Consider the following 12,830-nt stretch of genomic DNA (forward strand, 5'->3'; position numbering starts at 1 on the left):
AGGAAAACAGTGAGTGTTTAACAGATCTACCCACTCTGTGATCCAGGACAGGGCACACCGCAAAGAATTGCCCTTCCTCACAGGACTTCCAGAGGTCTTGCAGATGCCCTCCTTGTTTACCTGTGACAAGGCCAGACACAGATCCTCCAAATTTCCATTCTTTGTTTCATAAATAATCACCTGAACCGTTTGTACATAGTTACCGATCTAGACAAAATATGTGGCTGGACCAAACTTTAGTTTCATTTCTCTCCTTCCCCCAGGTGCCTGAACATTCACCCACTTCACCCTGTGCCATCATAAAGCCCGTCTTAAAGTACCTTCCTGAGAATCAGCTGACCTCAAGGAAACACATTGCTTGGTCACCCCAGTCCTCCACAGCTGGCTCTGTCTAACCTTGTTTATCCCTCTCTGTAAAACAAAATTCTTTTAAGCCTAAACATTAAGCCTCCTTCACCTTATCACACTAATCCTTTTAAATAAAGCCTCTCCTACCTGAGTCCAGATTTGTTTTAACTTGACAAAACATACATCAGATCACATCACTTCCCTCCTTGAAATCCTGCCGTGGCTCCCGCTTATTTAGTGTTGAACCAAAGAATTTACAACGGTAAACATGCAAACATTTTCAAGCAGAAAGTAAAAGGCTTCAGGTTGCTTAACTGAACCAAGTGTACAGTTATTCTTTTTTCTTTTTGAGATTCAATATTATGTTTGTGAATTTTTTATTTTGCTGACATTTCCTGGAGTTTTTGAAATACCTCATTTGATTTGTTCCTTAGAACATATTTAAAGATTAGAAATTTAATTAAATACATTTTTTTCCTTAATTTATATTTCTTTTTCCTTTAATGAAGACTCCCTGTGCATTTTGATGGACTTCTCAAGTGTTCACAAATTCCTTTTAAATCGTACTTAAGATTTCTAACTGAGGATATTTGTTTATGAAGCTATAATTTGAAACTGTACAACTTGTTATTTTTTATGATGTTGGAATAAATATTTATGGTAAGAACTATTCTTGTAAGAAAAAAGAATATCTTTTTTGAGGGAAAAAATTTTAAAATCTATTTTCTTCAGACAAATCTATTTTCCTCAAACACACCAAAAAGAAGGGAAAAGAGAGAGTGCTTAATTAAGTTCACTTGTTAATTGCTTTTAGAGATAACATACTCATATCAATCTATGCAGAGAAATTGCTTGTAAGTTCATCTTTTATCCATTAGAGAAATAGAATAATTTTTTTAAAAAAGGGACCTTTTTTTTTTTTTTCCAATTTAAGCCTCACAAATTGGAAAAAAAAGTTTTTCATGTTTGTGATCACATGTAATCTAAATTTTTACACAGATGCTATGTATTTGATGTAATGTTCTTCCACTCACTTGACTATCGCTTGCGTAGTTAAGTGTGCAGAAACTCTTGAAAGGAAATAAAGCTCCAGTGGTGGAGACGGGGCACGGTGAATACATTGTTATTCAGCCTAAAACTGGGCACAGAAATGCTTCCCAACATAAGTAAGTTAAAGGACGGGGAGCAGCTAATGGTATCTTTTGGTGGTTTTCACACTTCAGTCTGTGTAAGGATTACCTGATAATAGTGAAGATTTCCAGAATATACCAGAAATTTTGGAATGCTAAAGGTCTGAAATGGCTCCTGTAATCTGCATTTTTAAAGCCAGGTTATCCCCATGCAGATGATCTACTTACAGACTTTACTGAATGCATTTTTAAAAAAATAATGGCATAGCAGGTACTGTGAAAGAAACTACTGATTTCATATATGTTCAATCGTCTTTATGTTACAAGAACCAAATCTGACTGCCTGACCCCAACAAAAAACCTGGCTTGGCTCACCAAAATCTGTTACCCCAGGGCATTAAGCTCCTGGCTTAGACTTGTCAAAATCTTACCGAACTCAAATCCAGCTGTCTGCCCCCCACAAAAAACAAATGACTCAAAAGTCAATGCTGGTGAAAACAAAAGTCAGCTTTAATTCAGGAATACCAGGGACCTGAGGAGGGATGCTAGGCTAACCCAGCTCGCCAGTAAATATGAAGGAAAGTAGCCAGACTAAAGCCATGTCTAAGACTCAGATTTACTGAGGGGTTTTTAAAGAGGGGATTGAGGGAATATAATGTGGGAAGTTAAAAGCAGGAAGGAGGGGGACATTAACTGTGGGGGTTCTATTCAAGGAGCCAGATGTCAGGTCTCGCCAAGGCTCCCTCTGGTTTCTGTTCCCATTCTTCATGTTGTCTTAGGGTCCTGCTGGAGAAATGGAATCAGCATAGCTTTGTTAATGTCTTCCTTGGTTTCTCAGGGTCGGGATAGCGCATGTCTTATGGCAAGTTTGCAGCTCCAGTCAGCTTTATGTTTATGTAAGTAATATCATCTTGCTCATAACCAAGGTTCAAAATACCAGATAACCATGAGAAAAGAGGGAACTCAGAGAAATACATGCTAAGAAAAAAACTGTGTCTTTTAAAATTTTCTAGAGCCCATGAAGTTTTAGGTCCCAACATGGCTTCAATCCTGCTCATTCCAACATTTACACCTCCAGCTTTCATAGGGGGAAAGTTAGCAAAATGGTATTGTTGAGATTGCAGATTGAATTTTGTCACAGCAAATAGATTCACTAGTTAAAGCAATTACTGCTTAAGGCACTCAAGGAAATTTAACTAGCCCTGTTTACTGAAATGAGTTAAATTGCAGTCTTCCAAAAGATATGTTCATAACCTAATCTCCCTAACCTGTGAATGTGACCTTATTTGGAAAACGTGTCTTTGTGATATAACTAAGGATCTAGAGTTGAGATAATACTGAATTTTGTAGGCGGGCTCTAAATCTAATGCCAGATGTTCTTACAAGAGATAAAAGAGAAGACACAGACGTGAGGAAAAGTCATGTGAAGGCAGAAGCAGAGATTGGAGTTGTGCAGACACAAGCCAGGAAATGCCTTGAGCCATCAGAAACTGGGAGAGACAAGGAAAAGTTCTCCATAGAACCTTCAGAAGGAGCACGGCCCTGCTGGCACATTGATCTTGGATGTCTGTCCCCCGGGACTATGAGAGAATAAATTTCTGTGGTTGTAAACTACCCGTTATGAAGTAATCTGTACAAACCCTCAGAAACTAACATGTGAACTATAAGTGAAGTCTCTAGTTTGTAGGAAGCTACAATGGCTCAGTCGGGTAGAAGCATATTACCACTTTCTTAACCATATCTATTACACTATCTCTTTACTCATTTCCTTTGATACAATATTCTATTCAACTAAAAGGAGTAGACAACAACAAGAAAAGGAAGATTATGGCATAACTTCTAGCCCCAACTCTCACAGAAACAGTACGAATGATTCAGTAACATTTTAAAGCCTTCTCAGGAGTTCTCCTAACATAAGCATGCAAGTGTGTGTCCTTATGTCCTTATGTTCTCTGTTTAGTAGTGAAGAACAGTAGAAATCCCATCTTGGAAGAGACACATGAAATGGGGTAAAAAAAAAAAAAAAATACCAATTTTTTAATTACTGAGGTTTCCAGTATTGCAGGTCACCTTGAAGGAATTTTCTTATGCCCACAGGGTCTCTCCCACAAACACACACAATACATCCCCCAAAAGTAAATTTGAGCCACCGAATTTTACAAACTATGAAAAAGGCCAGGGACAGCCAACCAAAACACCAATTCAGACAGACGATACTTCCCTCCCATAATTTTAGGCAAAGATAATTAGAGGCAAAGAAATTGATTCATGTCTGTAAAAAGGATCAAGGTATATTCACCTGTGTCAGTCTGTATGTCCCTAAGGATGCTTCAGGAATTTTCAACAGATATATAGGCACAGATGGTTTTAAGGGAAGACTTTCAAATTTCTGAGGCATTCATTTATAAAACGGTTCTGCCTTAAAATAGCCTACAGTCCAGGCATTATGGTGGCTTTCTTTTTTACTTTTCTTTTCCTCTTCAGCTCCATCCCACCAACAAAAAATCATCACTAATCATACAGCACATCATCCTGTGGCATAAAATTCTCCAGAGTGTCAAACTGGTAATTGTAATTATGGATGACAATGAAAAATTACATTAACAAGGATCCATAAACTCAATCTTCATCCCAAGGTTTTGAAGAAAATTTACAGAAAACACCTAAGATAAAATCATGCCATTAAAAAATCATTTTACTGAGTTAGAAATGGTGGCTTTAGTTAAAAAATAGCAGATAAAATTAAAAATCATTTAATAAAGTTTGTAAAGCCCTTTTAAATACTCCTTCCTAAAATTGGAAAAGAGACTGAATCTAATGACTGAATAACATATGTTCTTGCAAGTTGGGTAGTTTCCCATTCCTTACTTTCCAAAAATTGAAAGAGGGAGATTTCTGGCTTCACCAAGATAGAATAACTTCAATCCTTCCAGGCCCTCCCACTTAAAACTAAAAACCTCTGGAAATAATATATCAAACAGGCATAAGAAAACTGGGAAAGGTGGAAAGAAGTTGGGCACCTGAGAATCAACACTGGGGCGAGTTCCCTGGTTTTTCTTGCTGCCTCCCATATACACTGGACAGAGCACTGTAGAAGCCTGCAGCCTCCAGCCACCCAGAGGCACAGGCAAAAAAGCTCCAAGGAGAGCCTGGTCCCACTAGCCAAAGGAACAAGAAAATTGTGACCTAACAACAGAAAACCTTTTTAGCAGTGCCCACCTTACCCCATCCGCAGGAAAAAAAAAAAAAAAAAAAAAAATCACCACCAACCACCAGGGTGATACAGAGAATTAATTTTCCACCCCCACCATACCCTCTCTACCCTATTCTACCCCACTAGGGTGAGAGAGGCTGAGCAGAGATCTGGTCTTCCATCCTTCATCTGGCAGAAACAGTTGTCACTCAGATTCCCCTGCCAGGGTGGTATCAATGGCGTCCAGCAGTAGAGGCAATGAAACTTAATGAGATAGTGCAAGGTGGAGCTAGTTATCAATGGGCTTTATTCCTCTCCCTGTGTCAGTGGAGTACAATGGGGATCTGAACCTCAAACTGCTTCTGGCATTAATGAGACTGAACAAGGTGCTATGAGTCAGGGCTTACACGCACTCCATGTTCCACCACCCCTGATATCAGTGAGGGCCAGACATCACACAGGCAGAGGTGGTAGTGCGAGGTGAAACTGACTGGCCCTCTTTTCCCCTCTTCCCTCCTCTGCGGGTGTCCTCAGAGCCCAGCGGGGAGCCGAGACTCCTCCCCACCCTGCTTCAACAAATAAGACAGTAAAACAATGCATTTCCCTTCTGCTTACCTTTGTTTGCTGCATCAGGGCCCAATGGGGATCTGATTTTATATCCACCCTCACCAGCAATGAGGCCTTGCAAATAAATTTCCTGCCCTCTCTGGGAAAGAAGGAAGAGCTGAATTTGTAGGCCACTCCTCTGCAGCAAGGCCCTGTGAGTCAGTGAGTTGAACACACACACCCATCCAGCTCTCATGCTGTACTTTAAAGTGGGGACCACTTGCTAATAACAGTAGACTAGATAGAATCCAGTTCTGTAAAATAATGTCCAAACTGTCCAAGACACAATGGAGAAATTACTCTCTGTGCAAAGAGCCAGGAACATCACAACCACAATGTGAATGAGAAAAGACAGTCAACAGAGGCCATCACTTGGATGAATATGATGTTGGAATTATCTGACAACAATTTTAAAGTAGCCATCACAAAAATGCTTCAGTAAGCAATTAAGAATTCTCTGGAAACAAAAAAAATTGAAGGAAATTCTAGTCTAGTTGTCAGCTGATAAATCATTAAAAATAATTTTTGATGATCGATTATTATATGATTTTTAGCACATAACTTGGTTGGAGTTCAAATAATTAAGTTCCATTGTTATAATAAAATTTCTTCTAATACTCTCTATTTTTTTTTTTTACAAATTTTCTCAGAGTTTACACATTTAAAAGGAAAAAGCAGTAATAGAATTGATGCTAAACCTATTCTCATTCAGGCATTAAAAAATATTCATCCTCAAATAACAAATAATTAGGAGAAAACAATTCTTCTTACATCTTGATAAGAAGCTCAGTTCTAGAAATGTTTATGTTATGTTTAATAATCACCTGTCAAACACTGCACTGCATCACATTGTTTTGATCAGTTGTATACTAATAAATATTGTAATGAAAATTTGGTCCAGTATAACTTTTAGCATATAAAGAAATTATTTTAATGCATATTATAAGGAAATTTGCTGGAGTAAAAGATAAACTACTTTCAAACATAAAATATATTACATTAAAATAAAATTGGGTGAAAGAATTTAAATCAAATATGAATCAGGAGGAAAAATGATGTAAAAGTTATTTCCAGTAAAGATGAGATGTTTTTCTTTTCTTAAATGGATAATCTTAGGTATCAAAAAGAACTAATATCAATTCTTCTCAAAGTCTTACAGAAAGCTGAAGTAGAGGGAATACTTCCAAACTCATTTTACAAAGCCAGTATTGCCCCGATATCAAAGCCAGACAAGGCTACCACAAGAAAACAGAATTGCGGGCCAATATTCCTGATGAACATAGACTCAAAAATGCTGTGGTATTTAGATTCTATTGGAAACATTAAAATTGTGCTGAAATAATTTCATTTTAAAGTTTCAAGATTTTGTAGTATGCTATGAATAACACTATTTGCAACTCTTTAAATATCTTAAAGAAAATTTTAGAAGTCAAATTCAAAAAATCTGAAAGTAGTTAGATTTTCAAAATTTTAAGGGAATGTCAGAATAAGTTTAATGACCAATGACCTATAATTCATAAGGAAAAAGTAAAGGCTTATATACCTTTGCCCATAGGAAACACGGGCCTAATGAAAAAATGAAAGCAGAACATCTTATGTGAAGCTACTGAATGGAAGGAAAGGAGGAAAAGACAGAGAATGGGAGGAGGAAGTAAGATGGAAAAGAGGGATAGAGATGGTGAAGAAAATAATTGCAAACCACTTATATCGTGCTAAACAGGTGCCAAAGCTATTCTAGGATATCATATAATCATCAGAATGAGTATGAGATAGGTGCCATTACAACCTTTATTTTAAAAATTAGGAAACTGGGACACCGAGTGCATTTGCAAGGCTCTTCAATAGTACAGCTGGTTTCAAACCTAGGCTATTTGACTCTAAAATCTGTGATCTTGATCACTATTGCATGCACAGGGGATTCAGAATAACAATGGAGAGTATATGCTAGTGGGTGAAATACATAATAAATAAATGAATGTAGTGTATAACTTTAGGCAACCATAAGTGCTAGAAAGAAAAATAAAGTAGGATAATGTGTTAAAGAATGAGTGACTGGAGGAGGTGTTATTTTTGATGGTGGGAGAGAAAAAGCCTTTTTGATTTTGAACTTGAACAAAATAAGAGAGCAAACCTTGTGAAAACTGCAGAATAAAAAATCACACAGTAATTTAAAATATTTACAAACATTTCAAAAACTTTAAAACACAGTGAGGGAAAAAGAAATCATATCAGCACCACACTCTCCCGAGTGAGCCACGGGCCAGCCCAAAAGAAATCAAATAATGGTAGTTCCATAGTTGTCTTCCACCTTGAGATCTCACTCTTCATCCCTTGCCTTCTATCAAGCTACTGCTTTTCAAACAATCCAGTGGTATCCCTAATATTTGGTCAACTCAGAAGTCTCCATATTATTATATTTACCTATCAGCGATATGAAATGTTTTAATGTATCTCATTTAATAGAAAAAAGGAGAAAGGAGAGAAAGAGCTCCTTGCTGACAATCATTTAGAAAGTACAATAGAATTCAGCTCTAAATTTAGAATTTCTGTTTTTGTATTAATTTTTCTAATCATTTTAGAGTTAAATTCTTTGATAATAAACTACACAAAATACATAACAGAAAAAATAAGGGTATTACGAGTTAGATTTTGAGTGTGGATAAGTGTGGTTTATTTTGTTTGGATGTTTGTTTTTTCCTGAGTATCTATAATACTAAACTATTTTTAAAAGACTAATTTGTAAGTTTCATATGCAAAATAACCTTTGAACTTCTGGCCTTTTGAAAATACATTTATTAATTTTTCTTACAGCAATAATAGGAAAAAACAAGTCAAAAAGCATTTATAGATATATTAATCTCTTTAATCATACTGTATGATGAATCCAATGATTATATACAATTCATTCTTGGTTGTTACTTAGATATATGTGATAACACAGCTTTATCCATAATTGACTTTATCTATGGTTTACTATAAAAGGCATGAGGGAGTGGGATATGAAATTGAAATATTGAGGGCTTTGCCCAAAATTAAGAAATTCACAGTTGTAGAGTTATTTTTGTTTATTTGTTTTGCTTTGTTAGACTTCTTTGTTTTCATATTTACCTCTCAATGTTAAAGACTACAATAAGAGTATTAAGGGCTGATACTCTATTTGGCTCTCAAGTACTAGTCTACACACTCGTCATTTGTTAATTTATTCATATGCTTTGTTTTCCAAACCTAAGTTCATTGGAAATGATTAAAGAGTTATTTTTCCCTACCCATGTATGGAGATTTGAGACATACTCGATGTCTCAGCTTTGAGGTTCTCAAGGCAATGGTCAGGAGGCCATTTTTTTCAAAGATCTGGGCTATTTGAGGGCAATGAGTCAAGTTTTCTCATAGGAGGAGGGAACAAAAACATGATCAGCATGAAAGAGGAAGAATATCTTGTGAGAGGGAACTTGTCGGAGACTGAGGAAGAACAGTTACAGGTTTCCCAGGTGACAAAACCTAGGAACACTTGGATACTTTTCAGTAGAGAGGGCCAATCCCATAAGTGGAGTCTGCTTGTGCACCAAGGTTGGACTGTCCATTAACTACAGTAACCCAGCCCCACCACCCCACACGGCCATTCCTCAAAGTTTCCCATGACTAGGTATATTTGTCCTTGTAATTTTACAATTATTTTTGTGTGAGAAGCTAATCAATAATTCTTATCAGTGCGTTTCAGGATTTTTAAATCACCCTTCTTTAGATATTACTTCTTTATCTTTAATCATGTTTTTTTCTTTCATCTCTTTATTTTGGAACATGCCTTTTAAACATATATCCTAGGGAAGTATTCAATGTCTTGACCTCATGATTGAGATAATTATTAAATTGTATTTATTTTATTTTATTTATTTTTTCTTTGGGTCCTATTGATTTACATTAGATGCTATCTCTCATTTAGAGCACTGTGGTGAAGAATTTTGACTTTTCCTTTTTTTCCTGAGTTCTTCTGAAGTCATCAAAGTGACAGTTCATTTGGGATTTTATATTTCTATTTGAAAGAATGCCCTCAGAGTTACAAAGACAGTGCTAACTCAGCTCTTCAGTTCATAAAGACATGTCACCAGAGATGCCAGAAAATCTCCAGTCTTAGATTTGCTTGTTTAAAAAATCTTGTCTAAAAATATCTTTAAATAGATAAATAAATAAATAATAAAAATACCTTGATTTTTGCTTCTTCGGAAATATTTTTGGGTTATATCCAAATTTATGCTGATGAAGAGATTCTCAGAAGGACCATTACCCTGAAGAAGATGTAACAGATATCTTCACTAACAAATAAACAATGAATAGATGATAGCAAAATAGCCCAGGTAATTGAGTAATTGGAATTTATTTCCAAGTGCTTCAGTCTTAAAATTTATCTAAAGTTTGACTGAGAAAGAAAGGCACCGTGGTCCTAGAGGGGGAATTCACTATCAATCTTTACAAGATTCAGTTTCTTCTAAGAAATCCTATGAAATCATGTACATTAATGGAAATTTGAGAAAATTCTCAGTTAAGAAAAAAATTTAAATCGAGGAAAAGAATGAGATGCCAAGTTAGCAGTAATAGATTTTACCACTTCAAGACGGAATAATTACAACAATGTGGCACCCAGACCAGATGGATGGTGAGGTGGTAATAGAAATCCCCCTGCACTCTGTGAGTGTGTGTGTGTGTGTGTGTGTGTGTGTGTGTGTGTGTGTGTGTGTGTGTGTGTGTGTGTGTGTGTGTTCAAGAATATGACATGATACAGGTGGGGAAAGTATAGACTATGTAATAAAATGATGTTGGAAAAATTTAATGCCTAGGAAATATTTTTGTATTATATTCCTATAGCAATCAAAAACAAATTCCAGAAATACTATTTTAAAAGAACAAGTGAAATTAAAAGTTAATATTCATATATCCTAAAGTGGAAGCAGGGAGCTTAGAAAAAGGTGCTTCTAATAATATTATTAATGATTAAAACTTTAAGATAGAAAATGGATTGTTTTAAAATACACAAAATTTTTAATATGGTAAAATATCATTTACATAAAGGTGAAGTACATATACTAAATAGAAAATATAGTATTATGCTTACAAATATATATATCAGAATTTAAGTGCATGCATTTATCATTTAAATAATTCTTACAACTCAATAACAAATATAAATATATCATATTAAAATAGGCAGAGAATAAAGAAGTAATTGACAAATAAATAATTCAGAAAATACATATTTTGAAGATGTACAACATTATGGTAATCAATGAAACAAATATTACAACAAAAATAAAATACATTTTCATCCATCAGAATGATCAATTATATACATTCTTAGATTTCCTTTTTCCTCGTATCCACTCAGAAGAATTTGCGGAATATCTGGGCTTTTAAAATTCAGATGAATTGGGTTTCACACAAGACTGCTAAATAAGAAATTTCTGAAAAGGACCTGGGAAAATAAACTTTGAATAAACACATTACTTCTTATGATCAGGAACTAATGGCTTATATGGAAAGCAGGAAAAGGTAACTATATATACTGAACTGTTAGCAGTCTTATTCTCTTTATGTTGAGATTAAATGAACTTAATTTTATTTACCATACTTTTGTGTTTTTGTCTCATCTTTCCAAAGAGAATCTAGTACTTTTATAGTGAGAAACTATAGTAAAGCTACAATCAACACAGCAGATGAAAATATAAAAGAAAATAACATTGAGTAAACAAAAAATGAGAAAACACTTATGAAAATAATAATAAATAAAATTTAAATTAGGAAAACTGTAAAATAGTTATATCAAACATTACATTCACAGTGATCTCTTCAATATTAAATCAAACTCTTTTAAACCAAAATGGAAAACAAATGAATAAGAAAAATGTACAAAATAAACAAATAGGTAGTTTATACAGATGCATTAAAAAGGACCAAAAATATATAACATGCAAGCTCATCAGTAATACAAAAGATAGTGATTAAAACAAGGTACCATTTTAAAACCCATCAATTAGCAAAGATCTTGAAAAATGACAATGCCCAATACTGGCAAGTATACTTGGAGAATGGTACTGTCGTATACTCTGAAAAGCATGTGAATTTATACAGATTTTATCTGAAGACTCTGGTAATATATATCAAAAGATTTAACAGTACATTCTACCTGTAGGACACCATTCTAAAGAAATACCCACTCATGTAGGCAAACGTTATATATTCACTACAGTATGTTAATTAAAATTAGGACATCATCTAGGTTTTCCACAAGATGTTAAGTAAATATCCATAAGTCATAATATTTATGATGCAATAGTTTATTTATTTATTTTTTTTCCAACATTGTTTGGGGAGTCCCCTGGCAGTATCCTGGTCTGCAGAGCTGTGTGGACTGGGTGGTTCTCAAGGAAGTGAGGCCAGGCAGGGCTCTTAAGCAATCATTTATATATATATTATTTTTCAGGAATGTTTAATGACCTGTAGAAATACTCAGAATATAATATTAAAATACAAAAACGTCATACAAAATTGTACACAGCAAGTTCCCATTTTCTAAATATATTTGTAAAAATGCATGCCACATAATCAGCAGTGATTTTTTAGCTTAGTAATTTTAATACTTCTCTTAATGACTCCCTGCAATGCCTAAATTTTTAAATGATTGGGCCTACATGTTACTTATAAAATACAAAACTACACAATAATAAAATACGGAAAATAAAAAGAGTAGAGTAATACCATTACATTTTTACACAGATATAAAATATGATAACACATTTAAGTATGTCCCTCATTAACGAATCAACTTGCCAATGAAGATTCAATCTCAGAATTTAGTAGCATTGTTAAATTATCAAAGTTGATTAGGAAGACTTGAATTTTCTACTAAATCCAAATTGGCCATAAGAGCTGTTCCAGCAGATTTCTATGTTGAGAGATGGATTCCCTGTTGTGAAAACAGGTGCACTCAATGTGTCTGATAAAGAGTTATTCTCAAGAGGAGTGGAAAAAATAAAGTGGACAAAATACCTCTACAATGAAAATGGCTCAAAATAGAAAAGTTGCTATGGAAACCAATTACTGATGGAAGCAAGTTAAGTTTCTGATATTCCTGGATGTTGAGAAATTTTCTATTAAATACTACCTTCATCACCATCACATTTTCTATAAGGATGCATACCTGATAGAGATTTATCAGGTTAAAATAAAGAGTTTTTATTCATTCATTTATTCTTCTTAATTTACTAAGCAGCGTACATATTTAATATGATTAAATATTAGGACATCTTAAATAAATAGGGCACAGTTATTGCTCTGGAAAAGAGTCTGCTTTCAGGTCATGGCACAATATAAATATTGTAGAATTACTTTGGAATTCCTACCCCAATATTTTGCTCTATATAGTGTCCTTCACTGGACAGTAAATATTTTTAGGGGTTTTGTTGTTGTTCATCTTTATAAGCCTAAGATGTATATCAAGACGTAAAAGGTTGCGAATACATTTCTAATGAATGAATAAAGATCAGAGAGAACACCTAAAGATT

Source organism: Cynocephalus volans, chromosome 13 (genome assembly GCF_027409185.1).
Source record: "Cynocephalus volans isolate mCynVol1 chromosome 13, mCynVol1.pri, whole genome shotgun sequence".
Lineage (NCBI taxonomy): Eukaryota > Metazoa > Chordata > Mammalia > Dermoptera > Cynocephalidae > Cynocephalus > Cynocephalus volans.